An 11188-nucleotide genomic window follows, 5' to 3' on the forward strand; every position below is an offset into this window, starting at 1 on the left:
TCTAGTACAGAAACACACTGAGGTACATCTAGAAGAGAAACACACTGAAGTACATCTAGAAGAGAAACACACTGAAGTACATCTAGAAGAGAAACACACTGAAGTACATCTAGAAGAGAAACACACTGAAGTACATCTAGAAGAGAAACACACTGAAGTACATCTAGAAGAGAAACACACTGAAATACATCTAGAAGAGAAACACACTGAGGTACATCTAGAAGAGAAACACACTGAGGTACATCTAGAAGAGAAACACACTGAAGTACATCTAGAAGAGAAACACACTGAAGTACATCTAGAAGAGAAACACACTGAGGTACATCTAGTACAGAATCACACTGAAGTACATCTAGAAGAGAAACACACTGAGGTACATCTAGAAGAGAAACACACTGAGGTACATCTAGAAGAGAAACACACTGAGGTACATCTAGAAGAGAAACACACTGAAGTACATCTAGAAGAGAAACACACTGAGGTACATCTAGAAGAGAAACACACTGAGGTACATCTAGAAGAGAAACACACTGAGGTACATCTAGAAGAGAAACACACTGAGGTACATCTAGAAGAGAAACACACTGAAGTACATCTAGAAGAGAAACACACTGAAGTACATCTAGAAGAGAAACACATTGAGGTACATCTAGTACAGAAACACACTGAGGTACATCTAGAAGAGAAACACACTGAGGTACATCTAGAAGAGAAACACACTGAGGTACATCTAGAAGAGAAACACACTGAGGTACATCTATAAGAGAAACACACTGAAGTACATCTAGAAGAGAAACACACTGAAGTACATCTAGAAGAGAAACACACTGAAGTACATCTAGAAAAGAAACACAGTGAGGTACATCTAGAAAAGAAACACAGTGAGGTACATCTAGAAGAGAAACACACACTCATGCAGGACCATGCTGCCGTACAGACAAGACAGGAAAGGTAGCCAATGGATCATTTATGACTTTATGTGTACTTCTCTCAAAGAACATAAATTGCCTGTGCATGTATTCTAGTCACATTTGCGTGATAATAAGACGTTTAGCACATTCATAGCCTGGCTGAGGTTTTAATTTATACAGAAAATACAACAACAAGGAAGGATAGCGTGCAATTTAACCAAATGTGTCTCGACAGACTGTACAATTCATCTATCCTTAACGTGAAAAGTTATTTGACTGGAAGCATCTTATTATGAAAAGTAATGTTTTAAAGAGTCAACTTTAAAACATTACAACTTTTTAAATGTAGTCAAAGGGAGAGAACGTAGCAACATTTGAGGATGTGGTTACCTGATTATAATTAAAGTAACGTAGTAAAGAATGAAATCGTTTGAGACTCCCCGACAACACGTTGTCATTACTTCACCGTGAAGATGCAACTTTAATAAATTAAGACAAGAACCAACGCTTCTCTGATGCAAAGCACCTGAAACCAGCCTGAGGACACAGGCACACATTTACAAACCCGCCAGCTGCTGATCCGGTTCAACCTGCCTCGAGAACCCAGCACCAGCTAACAAGCAGAGAAGACACTGCATCTGCCTAAATGATTAGGTCATGTTTATCTTAAGAAGATTGGGCTTTTTAAAAAGCTTTTCTTAGCGTCACCCAGTGAGCCTGTTACTTGAACCAGAGTGTTGCATTATGGGTAGAGGTGTTACGCAACTCGGTATGGCAACTGAATTAAACTACCAAACTAAATATGTGCACATTGCAAACGTTACGGTTTTAATGTTGGGATTTCCCACTGTAAAGTACGACCAAATTGCTGACATGACGTGACGCATATTTCTGATGATCGGTATCAACTCTAATTATGCCCAGGACGCCTAGTTTAACCTTCAGGAGTTTTTTCTTTGTGTATAAATCCAACCCACGACTCGCTGAAACATTCTGAAAACATGCTTTTAAAATTCAATGCAGTTTGGATTTCATTTCAAATACAATTATTTCAGTAATGCCTTCATGAAATTCAATCAGATCCTTTAAATATTAAAACCTGAGTCTTTCGTGTCTGTTTCCTCTGGCAGCAATGTCAAAGTCCTCTAAAAGACCCCTAAAGGACCCCTAATGGACCTCTAAAGGACCCCTAGTTTGAACGTGACGTTTGAACGTGAAGTTTGAACGTGAAGTTTGAATGTGAAATTTGAATGTGAAATTTGAATGTGAAGTTTGAATGTGAAGAAGTTTGAATGTGAAGCTTGAATGTGAAGTTTGAATGTGAAGTTTGAATGTGAAGTTTGAATGTGAAGTTTGAATGTGAAGAAGTTTGAATGTGAAGCTTGAATGTGAAGTTTGAATGTGAAGTTTGAACGTGAAGTTTGAATGTGAAGTTTGAATGTGAAATTTGAATGTGAAATTTGAATGTGAAGTTTGAATGTGAAGAAGTTTGAATGTGAAGAAGTTTGAATGTGAAGAAGTTTGAATGTGAAGCTTGAATGTGAAGTTTGAATGTGAAGTTTGAACGTGAAGTTTGAATGTGAAGTTTGAATGTGAAATTTGAATGTGAAATTTGAATGTGAAGTTTGAATGTGAAGAAGTTTGAACGTGAAGTTTGAATGTGAAGTTTGAATGTGAAGTTTGAATGTGAAGTTTGAATGTGAAGAAGTTTGAACGTGAAGTTTGAATGTGAAGTTTGAATGTGAAGAAGTTTGAATGTGAAGTTTGAACGTGAAGTTTGAATGTGAAGTTTGAATGTGAAGTTTGAATGTGAAGTTTGAATGTGAAATTTGAATGTGAAGTTTGAATGTGAAGAAGTTTGAATGTGAAGTTTGAATGTGAAGTTTGAATGTGAAGTTTGAATGTGAAGAAGTTTGAATGTGAAGCTTGAATGTGAAGTTTGAACGTGAAGTTTGAATGTGAAGAAGTTTGAATGTGAAGCTTGAATGTGAAGTTTGAACGTGAAGTTTGAATGTGAAGTTTGAATGTGAAGCTTGAACGTGAAGTTTGAATGTGAAGTTTGAATGTGAAGTTTGAACGTGAAGTTTGAATGTGAAGTTTGAATGTGAAGTTTGAATGTGAAGCTTGAACGTGAAGTTTGAACGTGAAGTTTGAATGTGAAGTTTGAACGTGAAGTTTGAATGTGAAGTTTGAACGTGAAGTTTGAATGTGAAGTTTGAATGTGAAGAAGTTTGAATGTGAAGCTTGAATGTGAAGTTTGAACGTGAAGTTTGAATGTGAAGAAGTTTGAATGTGAAGCTTGAATGTGAAGTTTGAATGTGAAGTTTGAATGTGAAGCTTGAACGTGAAGTTTGAATGTGAAGTTTGAATGTGAAGTTTGAACGTGAAGTTTGAATGTGAAGTTTGAATGTGAAGTTTGAATGTGAAGCTTGAACGTGAAGTTTGAATGTGAAGTTTGAATGTGAAGTTTGAACGTGAAGTTTGAATGTGAAGTTTGAATGTGAAGTTTGAACGTGAAGTTTGAACGTGAAGTTTGAATGTGAAGTTTGAATGTGAAGTTAGAATGTGAAGCTTGAATCTGAAAAAATATCAAACTATAAAATCTGAGCATCCCAGAGTGGAGTTTATAGGAGAATGTTACAGATTTAGTGTTTATTTTTTGTATTGATTTGACTCCTAATAACCACGACTCTTATACAACCAGATCCCTGCTTCCTGCCCAAGTTCTGCATCGGGAACGAGAGAACAAGAAAACTTTGTCTGCTATTGTTTGCAAAAGGCTATGTTTATTGATGATGTTGGCATTCCTTAAAGTTCCTTAATTAGAGAAATGGAGGCGTGGCATCATGTTCAGAGACCACGACTGTGCATTTGGAATGATTCTGAGTGACAGACTGTATAATAAGAATAATTCATAACCTGAACCCGAAACGGCAGTGTGTTATTACTGGCCACTTGCTTCAGCCAATAGGGTGCAGCATTTTTCCTCCACTACTAAACTAACCTCCCTGGGAAGAACACTAAAATACCAGTTGTTCTCTGGTGTCTGCCCCTTTTGGATTTAATCCAATAAAACAAGCTATAAAACGGCAGCAGACTGGCCGTTACAGTGGCTCTCCATCGCCCCTCCAGGTTACAAGTGGTATCACAAGACCTGGCGGCTTCGGTGGATAACTCCACTTTGTCACCTCGTCCCAGGCCGGGGGCGATGTTAGTTCTGAAGTTATGGACATAAACGTTTGCACAGTTTGAAAAGTGATCTTTATGAATCGTCAGACTGTGTGTGTGGATATATTTGAGCCTCTTGGATCTCCGGCACCGGAAAGCCGCTCAATGTCCCAACCCCGACGTCTAAGACGCCGCCGCTGTTTGTCCCCCTGAATGCCACAAGAGAGCCGAATAATTTAGTCTTCCAGCAACAAAGGAGGCACAAAAGAAAAAGAGCGAGAGTGTGTTTGTGTGTGTGTGCGTGTGCGTGTGTGTGTGTGTGTGCGTGTGCGTGTGCGTGTGCGTGTGTGCGTGTGTGTGCGCGTGTGCGTGTGCGTGTGCGCGTGCGCGTGTGTGTGTGCGTGTGCGTGCGTGTGTGTGTGCGCGTGTGCGCGTGCGCGTGCGCGTGTGTGTGTGCGTGTGCGTGTGCGCGTGCGCGTGTGTGTGTGCGTGTGCGTGTGTGTGTGTGTGTGTGCGAGGGGTGGGGGTGGGAAGAAGTGTGTCTGGCTTGCCGTCCTTCAACAATGCAGCTGCCTCCCAATCTGTCCTCCTGTGACGGGAGTATTGTTCTCACGGCCCGAGCAGCGTGCACAGACGGAGGCTGGGGCCCGTTCAGCCCCCCCCACCCCGACACACACACACACACACACACACACGGTAGTAGTCACACCAGCCCCGGTCACTGGTTTCCAGACAGAGTCTTTGAGGAGTCAGCAGAAATATGACAGTGACACAGCAGGTGTGAATCAGCCCGTCAGGTTCTGCTGTGTGTGAGAACCTGAACGAATATTATTAATAGTATTTTAAACGACTTTAATGAGGTGAAACAAGCCCAAATAAACTAAACATGGAGAAATACATATATATTGATCAGATGAGTTATTAATTTCAAGCAAACTATTATTTTCCTATGATGTTGATTAGAACACCCACTTATTACCAAATACTTCTGAAAGCTCCTGAAATATTACAAATAACTCTGAGTGTAATGGTCTGTAGTGACATTAATGTACAGATTAATATCTGTGAAATTAACAAAAGTTTATCACAAAGAAATTGTATCAAAGTACAGAAAGAAATGTGCATATGCAGTAGTGTACAGCTGTCCTTGTATGTCCTTATAAATATGTCAATAGAAACCATAGAAAACATAACAAGCCTCAAATCGCTGGTTTATTGTAAACTCAGCATCGTACATTCAACAACCTTTCTGTAAAACAAGATATTTAGAGTTTAAACATCATTCATAAGGAATTCTGACCTCTGGGTCACAGACTTAACGTGTGACATTTTGTTTTGGTTATCTCTATGTTTTACAGAAAACCACCCGGATAATAAAGATACTCCCTTTAGTTAAAAACTAAAGTAAAGGAAATGAAGCCACTTGCCAGGTTCTCGGTTCCACATCCGCACGAAGATATTATACAAAGAGCATAACTCAACTAGCAAATCATTTCTGTAGGGGGAGGGAGCAGATGCTGCAGCCTCCACCTCAGTGACCCAGCCAGCCTGCACTGTGTGTATCTCTGTTGTGTCATGATCAGGGGGGTGCACAGAGGGATGAGCTCCCCCGAGGCCAGACCCTGACCAGCCCCTCGGGGCCGCCGCATGGCTGCCATTTGCTGGGCCGCCGCGCCCGGCAGTGAGCCGGTCTGCCACACCAGAGACCGGCTGGGAGGGGGACAAAGGGGGTGTCGAGGGTTGGGGGGTGGGCAGCCGGGGGGCAACAGATGCCTGCTGAAGCCACAGGGGACCTCCCTGAAAGCGTCTTCCTCCTCCTCCTCCACCCCCCTCGTCCTGCAACTGGTGGTGTCCGTATTCACCCACGGTGACACATCTCACCACTGTCTGTCATGTGACCCGAGGGGTCTCACTTTCACCTCGGAGACGCTCATCTGGTCCTCAGCAGCCAGAAGTCTCAAGGTATTACACAACATTGTCTTTATGGTTATGAATGAATCAGCATGAGGTTGAACTACATTCATGGTACTGCGGGGGAACCAAACCAAAGGAATTCCGAGAGAATTCGGATGAAACCCTCACACACTTCTGCCTGTCTCTGGGTGTGTATCTGATGCCTTCTGACTGTCTCTGGGTGTGTATCTGATGCCTTCTGCCTGTCTCTGGCTGTGTATCTGATGCCTTCTGCCTGTCTCTGGGTGTGTATCTGATGCCTTCTGCCTGTCTCTGGGTGTGTATCTGATGCCTTCTGCCTGTCTCTGGGTGTGTATCTGATGCCTTCTGCCTGTCTCTGGCTGTGTATCTGATGCCTTCTGCCTGTCTCTGGCTGTGTATCTGATGCCTTCTGACTGTCTCTGGGTGTGTATCTGATGCCTTCTGCCTGTCTCTGGGTGTGTATCTGATGCCTTCTGCCTGTCTCTGGGTGTGTATCTGATGCCTTCTGCCTGTCTCTGGCTGTGTATCTGATGCCTTCTGCCTGTCTCTGGGTGTGTATCTGATGCCTTCTGCCTGTCTCTGGGTGTGTATCTGATGCCTTCTGCCTGTCTCTGGGTGTGTATCTGATGCCTTCTGACTGTCTCTGGGTGTGTATCTGATGCCTTCTGCCTGTCTCTGGGTGTGTATCTGATGCCTTCTGACTGTCTCTGGGTGTGTATCTGATGCCTTCTGCCTGTCTCTGGCTGTGTATCTGATGCCTTCTGACTGTCTCTGGGTGTGTATCTGATGCCTTCTGCCTGTCTCTGGGTGTGTATCTGATGCCTTCTGCCTGTCTCTGGCTGTGTATCTGATGCCTTCTGCCTGTCTCTGGCTGTGTATCTGATGCCTTCTGCCTGTCTCTGGCTGTGTATCTGATGCCTTCTTGTATCTGTACTGAACCTTCCTCACAAAAAGGAATCGTCAATCCAAGTGATGCCGATTGAGATGTGAACGTGGTGCTGGACTCTTCTTTCAGCAGCATTGTCTACATGTACAACAGCTCTGAAGTCAAAAGAACACAATCATTTGAACTTTGTAACTTTCTTTGTCCGGCCAACTCTTTCTCTCTTTCCACAACTCTTGCTTTTAAACCGATTACTGAGTTGAGTACAAACAACAGATTTCATCTGATGAAATAAAGACAGCACTTACCACACAGCTCCGAGAAAAGCAGCAAGGCAGCAAACCGTCCAGAGAGTCCTCCACGTTCTCTCCTGAAGCGCTGCCTCCGGTCCTCCCACAGCACAGTCAGAAGCGCTGGTACATTGAGCCGGGAGGGATTCTCAAGGAAAAAGATAAACCTCAGTATCCAATCTCCAGTATCCAGTCTCTAACGACTTGGAGAAAGTACAGATGTCAATCCAAAGTAGGTCTCCTGGGTGAGCAGCAATCCTCCAAGTTCCTTCTGTTTTTGGTTGAGAAGCAGAGTGCGGTGTTGAGGCTGCCGGTTCCGCCGTGTGACTGACAACAGATGGAGTGTGAGGCATCAATCATCCTCCTCCTCCTCCTCCTCACTGCCTCCTGACCAATACCAACGCAGAGATCTGACACACGTCTCACTTTCCTGTCTTCAGCCAGAGATTTTTCTGTGTACTCCCCAATCACCCACCTCTCCACCAATAGGAAGGGACATGAAGATAAGATAGGATATCTACACCCCCTTCAACCCCCCTTCCCACCCAAAACCTCACAGACGCAAACACACACCACCAGCCCATCCGGCAGGCTTGAGCCATGAATGGACGAGAAGGCGTGAGTTGACAATGGTGGGGAGGGGGACACAAAGGAGGGCCCTCGACGGGCAGCTGCACACACACTCACCATGCTCAGGGCCATTATACACACACACAAACACACACGCACACACACACACACACACAGTTACATGAGGAGAAAGAGAGTGAGTGAAAACCCAGAATTGAGCCCTGCGGAACACCTGGCTCACTGGGGACGGCTGCCGCCTTCGACCTTTGTTTCATGGGTGGGGGATTGGCTTGACTCAGACAATGAGACGAATTATGTTAAAAGTAGTGTGTGCTCCCAAAATGGGAGTAAGGAGTGTGTGTGTGTGTGTGTGTGTGTGTGTGTGTGTGTGTGTGTGTGTGTGTGTGTTTGTGTGTGTGTGTGTGTGTACATATGTCTGAAGGAAAGTTAGCAGGTGGGGAAGGAAGCTGTGAAGGGAAAAAGCTTTCGAACTAACAAGAGGCAGAAAAGGAAAAGAGTAGGGAAAAAGAGAAAAGGAGGTAAAGAAAAAGAGTATGCCTTTATTGGTTGGACAAAATGGTGGCGTCTTTTCAAAGGCCTCAGATTGTGAGGAGGGGTTTTACTTATTGGCTCAGATGAGGTCAGAAACAAAGACTGACTGCCTGTCAAGCTGGACTTAAACAGTTCCAGTGACCATCAGAGAGGAGGAGGTGGATTATTGTACCAGACCATCAAAACAGGATTCACCCTTCAGTGGAGAAGTGTACGGAGCGAAGAGTGAACACAAGACGAATCCTTTTGCTATCATGGTAATATTAGTGTAAATGAAGACCATCAAGTAAACCACAGAGCATTACTTTACTGAAGGAGAGGTGTTCTTCCATTTCAGCGTTAAAGATCTAAATCTTAAACAGAGAATTTGTTTGTTTTTAAAATATATTAATAGATTAACGGACCGTTATTGATCCTGATCCGTTCTTCCCCCCTTCCAGTCTATCATTAACCATCACAGAGTAAATAAAGTGTTCTCCTCCAGTCTCCAGTGGAACATGTGATCAATAGATAATGTTCTCCCTCTCAGATGGTATTTATCAGATCGATCTCAGTTTGTATTTGTAAACTATGAAGCCTCAATGACCACCAACGTTAATCACGGAGTTCCACAAGGTTCTGTGCTTGGACCAATTTTATTTACCTTATATATGCTTCCGTTGGGCAACATTATCAGAAAACTCTATAAACTTTCATTGCTATGCAGACGATACTCAATTATATCTATCGATCAAACCAGAGGAGACCAACCAGCTCGTTAAACTTCAAGAATGTCTTAAAGACATAAAAACATGGATGACCTGCAACTTCCTAATGTTAAACTCAGACAAAACTGAAGTTATTTTACTGGCCCTGAACACCTCAGAGATCAATGATCTGGTGATGTGGTTTCTGTAGATGGCATTGCCCTGGCATCCAACACCACTGTAAAGAATCTCTAGTTATCTTTGACCGAGACTTGTCCTTTAACTCCCACGTTAAGCAAATCTCAAGGATTGCATTTTTTCATCTACGTAACATTTAAAAAATCAGGCACATCTTGTCTCAAAAAGATGCAGAAAAGCTGGTTCACGTGTTTGTTACTTCCAGACTAGATTACTGCAACTCCTTATTATCAGGCTGCTCTAATAAGTCTCTTAAATCCCTCCAGTTGATCCAGAATGCTGCAGCTCGTGTACTCACAAAAACTAAGAAAAGAGATCACATGACTCCTGTATTAGCTGCTCTGCACTGGCTCCCTGTAAAATCAAGAATCACATTTAAAATTCTTCTCCTCACCTACAAAGCCTTGATTGGTGATGCACCATCATATCTTAAGGAGCTTGTAGTACCATATTGCCCCACTAGAGAGCTGCTCACTAAATGCGGGGCTACTTGTGGTTCCTAGAGTCCTAAAAAGTAGGATGGGAGCCAGAGCCTTCAGTTATCAAGCTCCTCTTTTATGGAACCAGCTTCCACTTTCAGTCCTGGAGGCAGACACAGTCACCTCATTCAAGAATAGACTTAAGACTTTCCTCTTTAATAGTGCTTATAGTTAGGGCTGAATCAGGTTTGCCCTGGTCCAGCCCCTTGATATGCTGCTATAGGCTTATAGGATGCTGGGGGATGTTTTAGGATACACTGAGCACCTATCTCCTCTTCTCTCTCTCCTTATGGATGAATTTACATCTCTCCATTGCACCTTATTAACTCTGCTTCCTCCCCGGAGTCGTTGTGACTTCACGTCTCATAGGGTCCATTGGACCTGGAGGTGTCTGATGCTGGTGAGCCGGCCTCCCATTGGCCCTGCTGATGCCCCGCCCCCCCTCCTCTCTACCTCCTTCTGTTTCATGGATTGGAGTTCCATTCATACATTGTCATATTCATGTAATGTGTTTATGTAACTCTGTAACTCTGTTCATCTGGTCACATGACATCTATTCTTCTGTCCATCCGGGGAGAGGGATCCTCCTCTGTTGCTCTCCTGAAGGGTTCTTACCTTTTTTAGGAGTTTTTCCTGACCCGATGTGAGGTCAAAGGTCAGGGATGTCGTATGTGTACAGATTGTAAAGCCCTCTGAGGCAAATTCGTAGTTTGTGATATTGGGCTATACAAAATAAACTGAATTTAATTGAATTGAATCAGTAAACCATGTGATCATGCCATCATGATGTTTCTCTAGTCTCTGATCATGTGACTTTGTAAACACCCAATCAGTGTTTAGACCAACAGGAGGAGAGCTAGTAACGTTAGCTTGTAGTGTTTAGCAGCATCAGTGAACATGAGTACTGGTTGAAGGAAAATTATAACGTTCTCATGATGCGTTCAGGTGTAATCTCGTAAAATGTAGTGTTGGTGATGAACTAGATTAAATCCAGATGAATTATTATGTTTAACTTCCTAAAGCTCTGAGCACATTATTCCACTTCATTAACACCAAGAATGAGGATAAAAGTAATATATTTTATTTACTGAGAAGGAGTGACATCTGCTTTATGGTCTGTTTGACTTTAAATGACAATAATTTAATGAAGACTTCAAACCATAAACTCATGTTTACAATGTTTACTGAGGGAATAAATCAAGAGTCATTTATATAGACCTCTATACAACCAGAGGAGTCGCCCCTGGTGGTCAGGAGATAGAATGCAGCTTTAACACATGAAGCATAGACATCTATACAACCAGAGGAGTCGCCCCTGGTGGTCAGGAGATAGAATGCAGCTTTAACACATGAAGCAGAGACTTCTATACAACCAGAGGAGTCGCCCCCTGGTGGTCAGGAGAGAGAATGCAGCTTTAACACATGACCTCTATACAACCAGAGGAGTCGCCTCCTGGTGGTCAGTAGAGAGAATGCAGCTTTAACACATGACTTCTATACAACCAGAGGAGTCGCC

Source organism: Cyclopterus lumpus, chromosome 21, assembly GCF_009769545.1.
Source record: "Cyclopterus lumpus isolate fCycLum1 chromosome 21, fCycLum1.pri, whole genome shotgun sequence".
Lineage (NCBI taxonomy): Eukaryota > Metazoa > Chordata > Actinopteri > Perciformes > Cyclopteridae > Cyclopterus > Cyclopterus lumpus.